The 12512-nt window shown below is 43.1% G+C and overlaps 1 long non-coding RNA gene across 1 annotated transcript; it reads right to left on the reverse strand.

The window, feature by feature from the left end:
* Nucleotides 1-206: 206 nt before the first annotated feature.
* Nucleotides 207-12229, reverse strand: LOC118011664. The gene is made up of 4 exons (XR_004679527.1): nucleotides 11819-12229; nucleotides 2615-2707; nucleotides 1451-1535; nucleotides 207-999 (listed from the first exon to the last, which is right to left on the reverse strand). It is a non-coding gene; the product is annotated as an uncharacterized LOC118011664 (long non-coding RNA).
* Between the last annotated feature and the right edge of the window lie 283 nt (nucleotides 12230-12512).

The raw sequence follows: 12512 nt of genomic DNA on the forward strand, positions 1-12512 counted from the left end.
AAAGATTGGTTTTATAGATTTATTTCTTTTTTTTTTAAGATTTTATTTATTTATTCATGAGAGACACAGAGAGAGAGAGAGGCAGAGGGAGAAGCAGGCTCCCAAGGAGCAGGGAGCCCGATGCGGGACTTGATCCCAGGACCCTGGGATCATGACCTGAGCCGAAGGCAGACGCTTAACGACTGAGCCACCCAGGCGTCCCTGGTTTTATAGATATATTTCTCTTTCACAACTTTCCTGCTGTAACAAATAAGCAACATTTTGGTCAAGAACTGATGATAAATGTGGGTGGTGACTGGCCCTTGGTCACTGTCAAGTCACCTGGTACAAGAACTTGGCTGCTACGGTTCACATGAGTGGTTTAGGCTTAAACTTTTTCTAAATACATAAGGCTTCAGCTTTTCACAGGTAGAAAATAACAATGATCCCCACCTGCCCAGATTTTTCCATTACTTAATCAATCATGGTAATAAATCTAAAGGCTTTGCAATGTCAACATGATCTGCAAAAGCGAGGAAAAGCCTGGGGTCCTGGGCGACCTCTTATTTCAGAGCAAGATTATAGAAGCGTAGTTTCCAAAGAGAAGCCCACTGCATCCCCAAGGAAACTTGCTGGCCCTGGGAAAAGACAGAAACAATGAAAGGAAATGATGACCGAGGGTAAAGAGCTTGGATGTGGAGTGAGGGGGTGGGAGGCGGGGAGCAGGAAGAAGACCGGGTAGGAAGAAATACTCAATCAGGCACCATTCATATGCTGCCCCCAAATATGGATTAAGGATATGGGCTACTAAATCCTTGACTCTCTCCTGCGTGCTGGGCTCTTTACAAAGATAACCACACAGGGTCCTCGCAATGTTCCTCACAGCAAAGGGCGATTCCCATCTCGTGGCTGAGGAGATTCACGCTTGAAGCTGAGGTTTCCTGGGAATGAGCCAAGGGGCTTCCAGACTCGGACACGGGAGACTTGTGAATAAGACATGGTTCGTGGTTCCAGCAATGTCTGCAAAGCAAAAAAAAAAAAGAAAGAAAAAAAAAAAAGGATGACCTATCAAAGGTGAAGATTGGAGTGATACTACTGTACTTATTACTTTGATTGTCAGCCTATGCCTCCAAGACCCCCAGCAGTGCCCACCCCACACCACCACTGCAGGGAGAGACTGGGCAGACCGCCACTCTCCCCTCTGTCTACGGGTCCCATCTTTTCCCTTTCTCCTAGATAGAGCTGGCTTTGAAGAACATTCGGGGGCACCTGGGTGGCTCAGTCGGTTGGGCGTCTGCCTTGGGCTCAGGTCATGATGCCAGGGTCCTGGGATCCAGCCCCTCATCGGGCTCCCTGCTCAGTGGGGAGTCTGCTTCTCCCTCTGCCCCTCCCCCTGCTCGTGCCCTCACTCTTTCTCTCTCTCAAATAAAAAATAATAATAAAAAAAGAACATTCGGATCCACATCCTCACCCCTACAACAAAGGCACCTGAGCAGCATTCCCACAATCCCATCCAGAGCCCATCTTCCTGCTGCTTCTGGCTGTGGCAAGGCTTTCTGGAAAAAGGAGAAAAATAAAGATCAAAACCTGGGTGCGAAGGAATAGCGCAGAGGACCACAGGGGAAGGGAGGGAAAACTGAAGGGGAAGAAATCAGAGAGGGAGACAAACCATGAGAGACTCTGGACTCCGCGAACCAAACTGAGGGTTGCGGAAGGGGAGGGGGTGAGGGGAGGGGGTGACCCGGTGACAGGTATGGAGGAGGGCACGTGACGTGATGAGCACTGGGTGTTATATGCAGCTGATGAATCGTTGGACACTGCCTCAGAAACTAATGATGATACTATATGTGGGCTAATTGAACATAATAAAACAAAACAAAACTTGGGTGCTTAAAAGGTCAAATTTAGGTTTATTTTTTATTTATTTATTTTTAAAATATTTTATTTATTTGGACAGAGAGAGAGACACAGCGAGAGAGGGAACACAAGCAGGGGGAGTGGGAGAGGGAGAAGCAGGTTTCCCACGGAGCAGGGAGCCCGATGCGGGGCTCGATCCCAGGACCCTGGGATCATGACCTGAGCCGAAGCCAGATGCTTAACGACTGAGCCACCCAGGCGCCCCCAAATTTAGGTTTATTTTTAAATGAGAACCATTTAATAAAGTCAAGATGTCTATAACAATGGCACCCACAATGGACAGAGGAACACGAATAAGAACTGGAAAAAGATGTCACCACATAGTAAAAAAGCAGATCGTAGAAATGCCCAGTAGTGACCCTACCACTGCTGGTAGTTCCTGTCTCTAGAGACCCGGAGAAGGGATTTCAACACCATCTTTTTTTTTTTTTTTTTAAAGATTATTTATTTATTTATTTGAGAGAGAGAGAATGAGAGAGAGCACATGAGAGGGGGGAGGGTCGGAGGGAGAAGCAGACTCCCTGCAGAGCAGGGAGCCCGATGCGGGACTCGATCCCGGGACTCCAGGATCATGACCTGAGCCGAAGGCAGTCGCTTAACCAACTGAGCCACCCAGGTGCCCTTCAACACCATCTTTAATGATGGCACAGGGGACAGGAGAGAGGGGCTACCCTCTGCCCACTGCCCCTCGCCTCTCACTACACAGAGATGTACTTACTTGTCTGGCTGGTCTCGGCAGTCAGTTCTGGCTCCACTCTCCTCACGTTATAAGCCCAGAGGCTGACCAGTGCTGGACTTTTTCCAACTGTTCCTGAAAAAGATGACTGTTGGACGTGCCATGTACATATGACTATCTCTATATGCTATGTGCCCAGGAAGCCTGCAACTCCCAGACTGCATTACCCTCCTTCACCCTCGGGCTGGCAGTTGGGTTTGGCCAAGGGTAAGCAACCTCATGAAATCCAAGGATGGGAGGAGACAGGCCAAGGTCTTTACTCCCTACCACAACCCTGACTTATCATTGCGTCTCCGGCAGCGGCTATATCCGTCCCCAATTGTAGCTTCTGGTGAGTGGCCCTTCCTCCTCTGAATCTGTCGTGACAGAAAGCACATCAGTGGTTGCTTAGGTGTGGGAGGTAGGAAAGCATGGGAGGAAGAAATTACAAAGGGGCCTGAGGAGACTCAAGGGTGATGGATGTATTCACTTGAGCACAGTGATGGTTTAAAGAGGATATACATGTGACAAAACCGATTAGACACGTTAAATATGCTCCATATATTGGGTGTCAATTATACCTCAATAACGGTGTCTGATAAATGAACCTTGTCTCTTATCTCAGGCCGTACACAAACATTATTATTTTTCAACCAGAGCAGGAAAGTTCTCTGCCTGTGTGCAGACGCTTCTGGAAGCTCCATCCTCCCACTCTCTTGACAGTTCTCTGCACTGTGGGCCAGAAGTGGTGATCTCCTGGGTGGTGGGATTGAGCCCTTTGTTGGGCTCCATGCTCAGTGGGGAGTCTGCTGGAGATCCTTTCCCTCTGCCCCCGCCCCCACTCACACACACTCTCTCAAATAAATAAATAAATCTTTAATAAAAGAATAAAATGGGTAACAGATCAAAGTGAAACACTGAGACTATAAAACTTCTAAAATCAAGCATAGGAGAAGATCTTGGTAACTTTGGGACCGGCACAGATTTCTTACATAAGACCAAACACTATGCACCCTAAAGAAAACACCGATCAATGAAACTTTATCAAAATTGAAAACTTCTGGTCTCGGAAACTGTTGAGAGCAAGATGGAGTCACTCCTGTCAAGCAGTGATGGAGCAGCTAAGACCAGACATCACGAGACCAGCATCAGCAGGTGACATACTCAGAACCGACCACCTCAAAAAGGCATGTGCCGCCCAAGGCTCTGCCCCGTTGATCTCGGTCAATGGACCTGAGATCCTTGGCTGCTGGGACATCAGAAGCGGTGAGTGCCGAGAGCTGACCCGGACCAGACGGAGCCTTATCTCAGCTGCGCACCCATAGACTCATTTCCCTTTTGGTTCCTTAACTTCCTACCCCCACCCCCACCCCCTTCTATCTTGTTTGTTGTGTGACTTGTCTTGTGCTTTGCTTTGTGCGCCCTGTAAGAAGCCAAGTGAAACACGTGGTGAAATGTCATGGAGTTTGGGATCCTGAACCTGTTTTATAATTATGTTAACTTTGCTTGAGGACTGAATAAAGCGGACACTGTGGAAAGACACAAGCCACGTGTGCGCCTTCATAGGTGCTCATGACAGAAATACATTGCAAAAAATAAAAGGCAAGCTGCAGCCTGGGACAAAATATTTGCAAAACATCGATCCCAGAAAGGCTTGGTATCTAAAATATATAAAGGCCTCTTAACAACCTAACTTTTAAAAAGGGAGTAAAAGAGGGCGCCTGGGTGGCTCAGATGGTTAAGCGTCTGCCTTCGGCTCAGGTCATGATCTCAGGGTCCTGGGATCGAGGCCCGCATCGGGCTCCCTGCTCCTTGGGAGCCTGCTTCTCCCTCTGCCTCTCTCTCTCTCTGTCTCTCATGAATAAATAAATAAAATCTTAAAAAAAAAAAAAAAGGGAGTAAAAGATTTGGATGGCCACTTTAGGAGAAAATAGATATTGAATAGCAAACAAGCATACGAAAAGATACTTAGCACCATTAGTCATAAGGGAAATGCAAAAGAAAACCACAGTGAGATATCAGTACACACCTAAAATTAAGAAGACTCACACTAGCGCTTGGAACTCGAGGAAGGACACGGCAATGAGTTTCCCAACAACGAACCACCAACAACGAAAAGCTGCAAGAACAGCTTGCTCCCCTGGCCCAAGGCCGGGAAAAGGGTGGCCTGACAGAATAGGACATCGTTTGTGTTTTGTTTTGTTTTTAAGGATTTTATTTATTTATTTGAGAGAGAGAGACAGAGGGAGAGAGAGAGCACACAAATGGAGGGGGCAGGGGGAAGAAGACTCTCCACTGAGCAGGGAGCCCGAGGCGGGGCTCCATCCCAGGATGCCGAGATCGTGACCTGAGCCAAAGGCAGATGCTTCACCAACTGAGCCACCCGGCCACCCCCATGGGACACCTTTTGGACAATACCCACCTTCCTCTTCGCAGTTTCAGCAGGGTGGGTGGGGAGCCGACTTTCAATCCCCCCACCAGGACCCCCTCCTGACAACAGGCAGGACTAGGCTTCCGCTTTCCCACCCACTGTCAACCACCAATTCTATATTCAGCAACTATATCCTTCAGGAATGAGGCGAGTCGAGGACAGTCTCAGACGGAGGAAATTTAAGAGAATCGGTTGCCAGCAGACCTACCCTTAAAGGATGGCTACAGGGAGTCCCCTAAAATCAGAAAAGGAAATGATAAGGCAAGGAGGAAGGCACTGCAGGCAGGAAGACAGACGGATGGAGTGAGAAAAAGTACCTGTAAACAGAATAGAATCACCATCACCTTGTGAGTTTTTAAGGTCCTGTTTTACGGTTAAAGCAAAAGCTATAACATCATCTGATGTGGATTCAGTGTACATAGAGGAAATAGCTAAGCTATTTCTATTTAAACGGGAGGAGGATAAAGGGACCTAAATGGAAGTAAATTTTTTCTATGTCACTCCATGGGTGTAAGTGATAGGTACACATGTATATTGCATTGAAAAACTATAAAATAAATACTAAAACTATAAAATAAAGAAAACAAAATGATACAAAGCTATACAGAGAGATATACTAAAAAAACCCTATAAATAAATAAAAATGGGATTCCTAAAACATGCTCAAGTATCCTACAGGAAGACAAGAGAAAGAGGAATGAGAAACAAAATGAACAAACAGAAAACAGTAAAATGACAGACTTAAGCTCTAACATATTAGTAATTACTTTAAATGTAACTGGTGTAAGAATGACAAAAGATATTAGCAGAGTAGTTTTTTTTTTTTTTACAAACATCACCCAACTCTATGCTGTCTACAAGAACATCACTTCAAATTTTACATTAAAGATTTATTCACTTTTAAGCATAGTTTTATGCTTCTTATACAAAAAAAAAATGTTTCCAAATAAATTACAAAATAAAGTTACTTAATTTTATAAGGAACATAAACTTGAGTGAACTTGGAAGCAAAAGAGCCTGGAATTGTAAAGGATTGTTCAGGCCACTGAAGTTTAGTGGCTCCATCATAGAAAACTTAATTTAACAATATCCCTGACCAGTAATTAATTTTCAGGTGGTTCTAGGACACTTAAGATGATGGGAGCCTCATTACTTCTCAGGGCTGTCCATTTCTTATGTTGGCCAAGAACAGTTTCAGCTGATTGGCCTAAATTCTAAACCATGGAAGTAAAGCAGTAGTTTAATCCCTTTTGAGCAGAGTAGACCTTCAAGTATTTTTTAAAAGATTTTATTTTTAAGTAATCTCTACATCCAACGTGAGGCTCCAACTTACAACCCCCCCAACCTCCCCCCACCCAGATCAAGAGTCACATGCTCTACCGACCCAACCAGCCAGGTGCCCCGACCTTCAAGTATTCATTCATTCATTCATTCATTTATAAAGATTTTATTTATTTATTTTTATTTTATTTTTTAAATTTTATTTTATTATGTTAGTCACCATACAATACATCATTAGTTTTTGATGTGGTGATCCACGATCCATTGTTTTCGTATAACACCCAGTGCTCCATACAGTACGTGCCCTCCTTAATACCCATCACCGGGCTAACCTATCCCCCACCCCCACCCCCCTCTAAAACCCTCAGTTTGTTTCTCAGAGTCCATGGTCTCTCATGGTTCAGCTCTCCCTCCGATTTCCTCCCCTTCATTTTTCCCTTCCTTTTCCTAATGTCCTCCATGCTATTCCTTATGTTCCACAAATAAGTGAAACCATATGATAATTGACTTTCTCTGCTTGACTTATTTCACTTAGCATAATCTCCTCCAGTCCCATCCATGTTGATGGGAAAGTTGGGTGAGTAATATTCTTTCTGATGGCTGAGTAATATTCCATTGTAGATATGGACCACATCTTCTTTATCCATTCATCTGTTGAAGGGCATCTCGGCTCTTTCCACAGTTTGGCTATTGTGGACATTGCTGCTATGAACATTGGGGTGCATGTGGCCCTTCTTTTCACTACGTCTGTGTCTTTGGGGTAAATACCCAGGAGCACAATTGCTGTGTCACAGGGTAGCTCTATTTTTAATTTTCTGAGGAACCTCCACACTGTTTTCCAAAGTGGCTGTACCAACTTGCATTCCCACCAACAGTGTAAGAGGGTTCCCCTTTCTCCACAACCTCTCCAACATTTGTTGTTTCTTGCCTTGTCAATTTTTGCCATTCTAACTGGGGTAAGGTGGTATCTCAATGTGGTTTTGATTTGAATTTCCCTGATGGCTAATGATGATGAACATTTTTTCATGTGTCTGTTAGCCATTTGTATGTCTTCTCTGGGGAAGTGTCTGTTCATGTCTTCTGCCCATTTTTTGACTTGATTATTGTTTTTTGAGTGTTATTTGAGAGAGAGAGACAGAGATAGCAACAGAGAGCACAAGCAGGGAGGAGAGGGAGAAGCAGGCTGTCCCTGACATCTGTGATTTTTTAAAAAGATTTTATTTATTTTATTTGAGAGAGAAAGAGAGAACAAGCAGGGGAAGAGGCAGAAACCTCTGAGCCGACTGAGCCACCCAGTCACCCCAAATTTCAAGTATTTAAAAGAGCTGCCACATCTCCTTTATAAATCTTTGTTCTCCAAACTATGAACATTTCTTTCGATCGTTCGTCACAAGACATGGATCCAGGGCTTTTATCACCCACACTGGCTTCCTCTGGAGACATGACAGAGTAACGCTCTTCTTAAAATCATAAAATAAATCTAAAAATATTTAAGAGAGCTGAAAGCATACAGAGTTTGATTTCTGATCACAACGGGATCAAACTAGAAATTAATAGCAGAAAATTAATCAGAAAATATCCAAACATGTGGAACATAAACAACACACTTCTAATTAACTCTACAAAATTTCTACATAGTAACCATAAGCATGTAGAAACTGAAATTAAAAAAGTATCATTTATAATTGCTTCAAAGAAAAGGAATACTTAGGAATACATTTATTAAACATGTATAGGATCGAATGCAGAAAACTACAAATTTTGATGAAAGGAATCAAAGATCTAAATAAATAAAGAGACACACTGTGTTCATGGATTGGAAGACTAAAAACAAAAATGATGTCAATTCTCCCTGTAAGTGGTCTGTAAGTTTAACACTATTTCTAGCATAGGTTAGGTTTTCTAAACACATAAACATATATGGACAAAAAAAGCCCTAGAATTGTTAAAGAAATGTCAAAAAAGAAAAAGAATGTGGGAGGAATCACTCTACCTGATATTAACACAAACTAGATAGCTACAGTAATCCAGACAGTATGGTATTAAAGAAAGGATAGACATATAAGCCAGTGTACCAGAGTATGGTGCAATCCAGGGAACTATGCTCAACTGATTTTTGACAAAGATGGGAAAGAAATTCAATGAAGGAAGAATAGTCTTCCTGACAAATTGTGCTCTAGCAATTGGACATTCTTGTTTAATATCGAACCTAGACCTCAACCTCCAAACCTTATACAAAAATTAACTCAAAATGGGGGCACCTGGGTGGCTCAGTCGGTTAAGCGTCTGCCTTCAGCTCAGGTCATGATCCCAGGGTCCTGGGGCTTCAGGTCATGATCCCAGGGTCCTGAGATGGAGCCCCGCATCGGGCTCCCTGCTGGGCGGGAGGCCTGCTTCTCCCTCTCCCACTCCCCCTGCTTGTGTTCCCTCTCTCGCTATGTCTCTTAAATAAATAAAATCTTTAAGAAAATTAACTCCATATGGACCACAGATTTAAATGTGAAATAAAACTTTAAAATATTAAAAAGAGGGTGCCTGGGTGGCGCAGTTGGTTGAGCGACTGCCTTCGGCTCAGGTCATGATCCTGGAGTCCCTGGATCGAGTCCCGCATCGAGTCCCGCATCGGGCTCCCTGCTCAGCAGGGGGTCTGCTTCTCCCTCTGACCCTCCCCCCTCTCATGTGCTCTCTCTCTCATTCTCTGTCTCTCAAATAAATAAATAAAATCTTTAAAAAAAATAAAAATTTAAAAAGAAAACACAGGAGAAAATCACTGGGACCTAAAGCCTGGTAAAAAAATGTTCTTACATTTGATCCCAAACCACAATGCATAAATCAATTGGACCACATTCAAAATTTAAAAATTTAGCCCCGAGAAAGCAGAATGAAAAGACAACCTGCAGACTGGGAGGAAAATATTTGCAAACCATGTGTTTGACAAAGGACTCATATGTAGAATATATAAAGAACTCACAAAATTTAATAATAAAAAACAAACGGCTCAATTAGAAAATGACAAAAGACATCTCACTGAAAAGGAAATACAGATGGAAAATAAGCACATAAAGAGATTTTTGCCATCATTAGCCATTAGGGAAATACAGATTAAAGCCACAATGAAAGATCGCTCCATCAGAATGGCAAAAATAAAAAAACAATGATAACACCCAGTGCTGACGAGGATGCAGAGAAACTGGATATATTCATAAATTGCTGATGGCAATGTAAAATGTTACAGCCACTCTGGAAAAACAGTTTGGCAGAGTCACAAAACTAAACATGTCCCTACCATACAACCCAGCAATTGAATTTTGGAGCATTTATCTAGATAAAAAATTTTGTTCACGTGAAAACCTATAAACAAATACAGTAGTTTTTTTCCTAATGGCAAAAACTGGAAACAACCCTAATGGCCTTCATGGGTGAATGACACACAAACTATGATGTAACCATACCAAAGAACACTATTTGGCAATTAAAAAAAAAAAAGAAATATAGGGGTGTCTGGGTGGCTCAGTTGGTTGAGCACCGGCCTCTTGGTTTTGGCTCAGATCACGATTTCATGGGTTGTGAGATGGAGCCCACAGAGGGGCTCTGCACTCAGATGAGAGTCTGCCTGAGATTCTCTCCCTCTGCCCCTCCCTCTGTGCATGCTCTCTCTCTCTCCCTCCCTCTCAAATAAATAAATAAATCCTTAAACTATAGCTTTTTATTAAAAAGAAGAAATGAACTATATGTTTTATATATATACTGTATCTCCACTGTGGTGGTGGATGCATGGACCTACACATCTGATAAAGTTGCATAGAACTAAACACACATGCACACACTCCAACAAGTAAATTGGGGGAAATCTGAACAAGAGAGATAGATGTGTCAATATCCTGATTTTGAGGGTGCCTGGGTGGCTCAGTTGGTTAAGCGACTGCCTTCGGCTCAGGTCATGATCCTGGAGTCCCTGGATCAACTCCCGCATCGGGCTCTCTGCTCGGCAGGGAGCCTGCTTCTGCCTCTGACCCTCCCCCCTCTCATGTGCTCTCTCTCTCTCGTTCTCTCTGTCTCAAATAAATAAATAAAAAAAAATCTTTAAAAAAAAATATCCTGATTTTGATACTGTACCAGTTTTGAGAGATGTTATGACTGTGTGAAACTAGGTAAAAATACATGGGATCTCTCTGTACTTTGTTTTACAACCTCATGTAAGTCTATGATGATCTCAAAATAAAACTAAAAATTCAATTGCGTTTCTATATACTAACAATGAACATGTGGAAACCAAAATTAAACACATAGTACCACTTACAGTCACTCCAAATAAAATGAAATAGATATGACTCTAGCAAAATATGTACAGGTGGCTGAGTGAGTATGAAGAAGTAGCACAAAGGAGTTCTTTTGTGCTAAAGGAATATTTTTGTATCTTGATTGTAGTGGTGATTACAGGAATCCCGACATGGGATGAAATGGCTAGAGTAATGAACACACACACACACAGAGACACACACACACATTAATGCAGGTTAGGAAAATGGTGAAAGCTGAATGAGGCCTATAGTCTACTTAAAAGTAATGTACCGATGTCAATTTCCTGGTTTTGATATACTGCATCTAAAGAAATGGTAACCACTGAGGAAGCTGGGTGAAGGCGCAAGGTTCTTTTGTACTACTTTTGCAACTTCCTGTGAGTCTATAATTATTTCAAAATAAAATGTTAAAAATAAATGAGATGAGGCCAAGGAAGGGTTTCAGAAATGATTAGCGGAAACAAGCGATGCAAATGAATGAGGCTGGATCCAGTCTGGAACAAAGGGTTTCTATGTGGCTTAAGCCCGTATTTCTGTGGCCCCTTCTTTTTCAAATGATTAATTTTTTTCATGGCATTACACAAATATAGATATACAAATGGATATACATATATATACAGAGAGTAAAAAGTGCATCTTCCTTCCTACTGCCTTAACCAGATGTAAACAGTGTTGAGTATTTTGATATAACTGCGCTGGCATTTTTTTATGCATTCACACCCATGCATGGTTATATTGTGGATAAAGTCATGACGCCACACAATAACATAATGTTTATGAAATTCTCTTTTTTGGGGCGCCTGGGTGGCTCAGTCGGTTAAGCATCCAACTATTTATTTATTTATTTATTTGAGAGAGAGAGAGAATGAGAGACAGAGAGCACGAGAGGGAAGAGAGTCAGAGGGAGAAGCAGACCCCCCGCTGAGCAGGGAGCCCGATGCGGGACTCGATCCCGGGACTCCAGGATCATGACCTGAGCCGAAGGCAGTCGCTTAACCAACTGAGCCACCCAGGCGCCAGCATCCAACTCTTGATTTTGGCTCAGGTCATGATCTCAGGGTTCAGGGACCCAGCCCCTCATGGGGCTCCATGCTCAGCGGGGAGTCTGCTTCTCCCTCTCCCTCTGCTCCTCCCCTGCTCATGCTCTCTCTCTCTCTCTAAAATAAATAAATCTTAAAAAAAAAAAGAAATTACCTTTTTTTCCATGACCATGTAGGTATGACAGTTGCTCAACCAGGGTATGTAACTCTGCTGAGTTCCTCGGTTATAGAGATGCCACACATGTTTCAAGTGCGGTGGTGAACAGGCATTTTGAGAGAGCCTAAATACTCAGGCTAGCCCTCCTTGTGAAAACAGGGATGAGGTCATGGTGAATCTACTTCTTGCAGACAGCTTTTAAGAAGTCATGACTATAATGAAGCTTGATCATTTCAATCGTCTTGAAAACGTGGTCGGGTTTGGGTTGGATTTGGTTTGGAATAAAGATAAGATGAAACCACGAAAGGGCTTTTAAGCCCACCAGCAAGGAAAACAGCCATGCACAAGGGCAAATGAAAACCTGAGAAGACCTTGTGCAATATCCAGAGCAAAGATACACTTAAGAGGAGTACTTAGAAATCACTATCGGGTGAAAGGTTAAGACAATGCGGGTAACGGGGCAATTCACCAATAAAGAAATACACATGACCAGCAAATATAGCAAAAAGAAAAAAATAATAATAATGCGCCTGTGCGTTTGGTGAAACTCTACAGTGCTGCTGAGTTAGCAGAGAAATGCGAATTAAAGAAAGGTACAATGGGTCGCCTGGCCGGGTTTTCTGTGGAGACAGTGGGCAAGGGGGTAAGGTAAACAGGCGGAGCCTTCCCGGTAGGCCGTCGGCACGGAATC

Source organism: Mirounga leonina, unplaced genomic scaffold (genome assembly GCF_011800145.1).
Source record: "Mirounga leonina isolate KUSES-001 unplaced genomic scaffold, KU_Mleo_1.0 Mir_101664, whole genome shotgun sequence".
NCBI lineage: Eukaryota > Metazoa > Chordata > Mammalia > Carnivora > Phocidae > Mirounga > Mirounga leonina.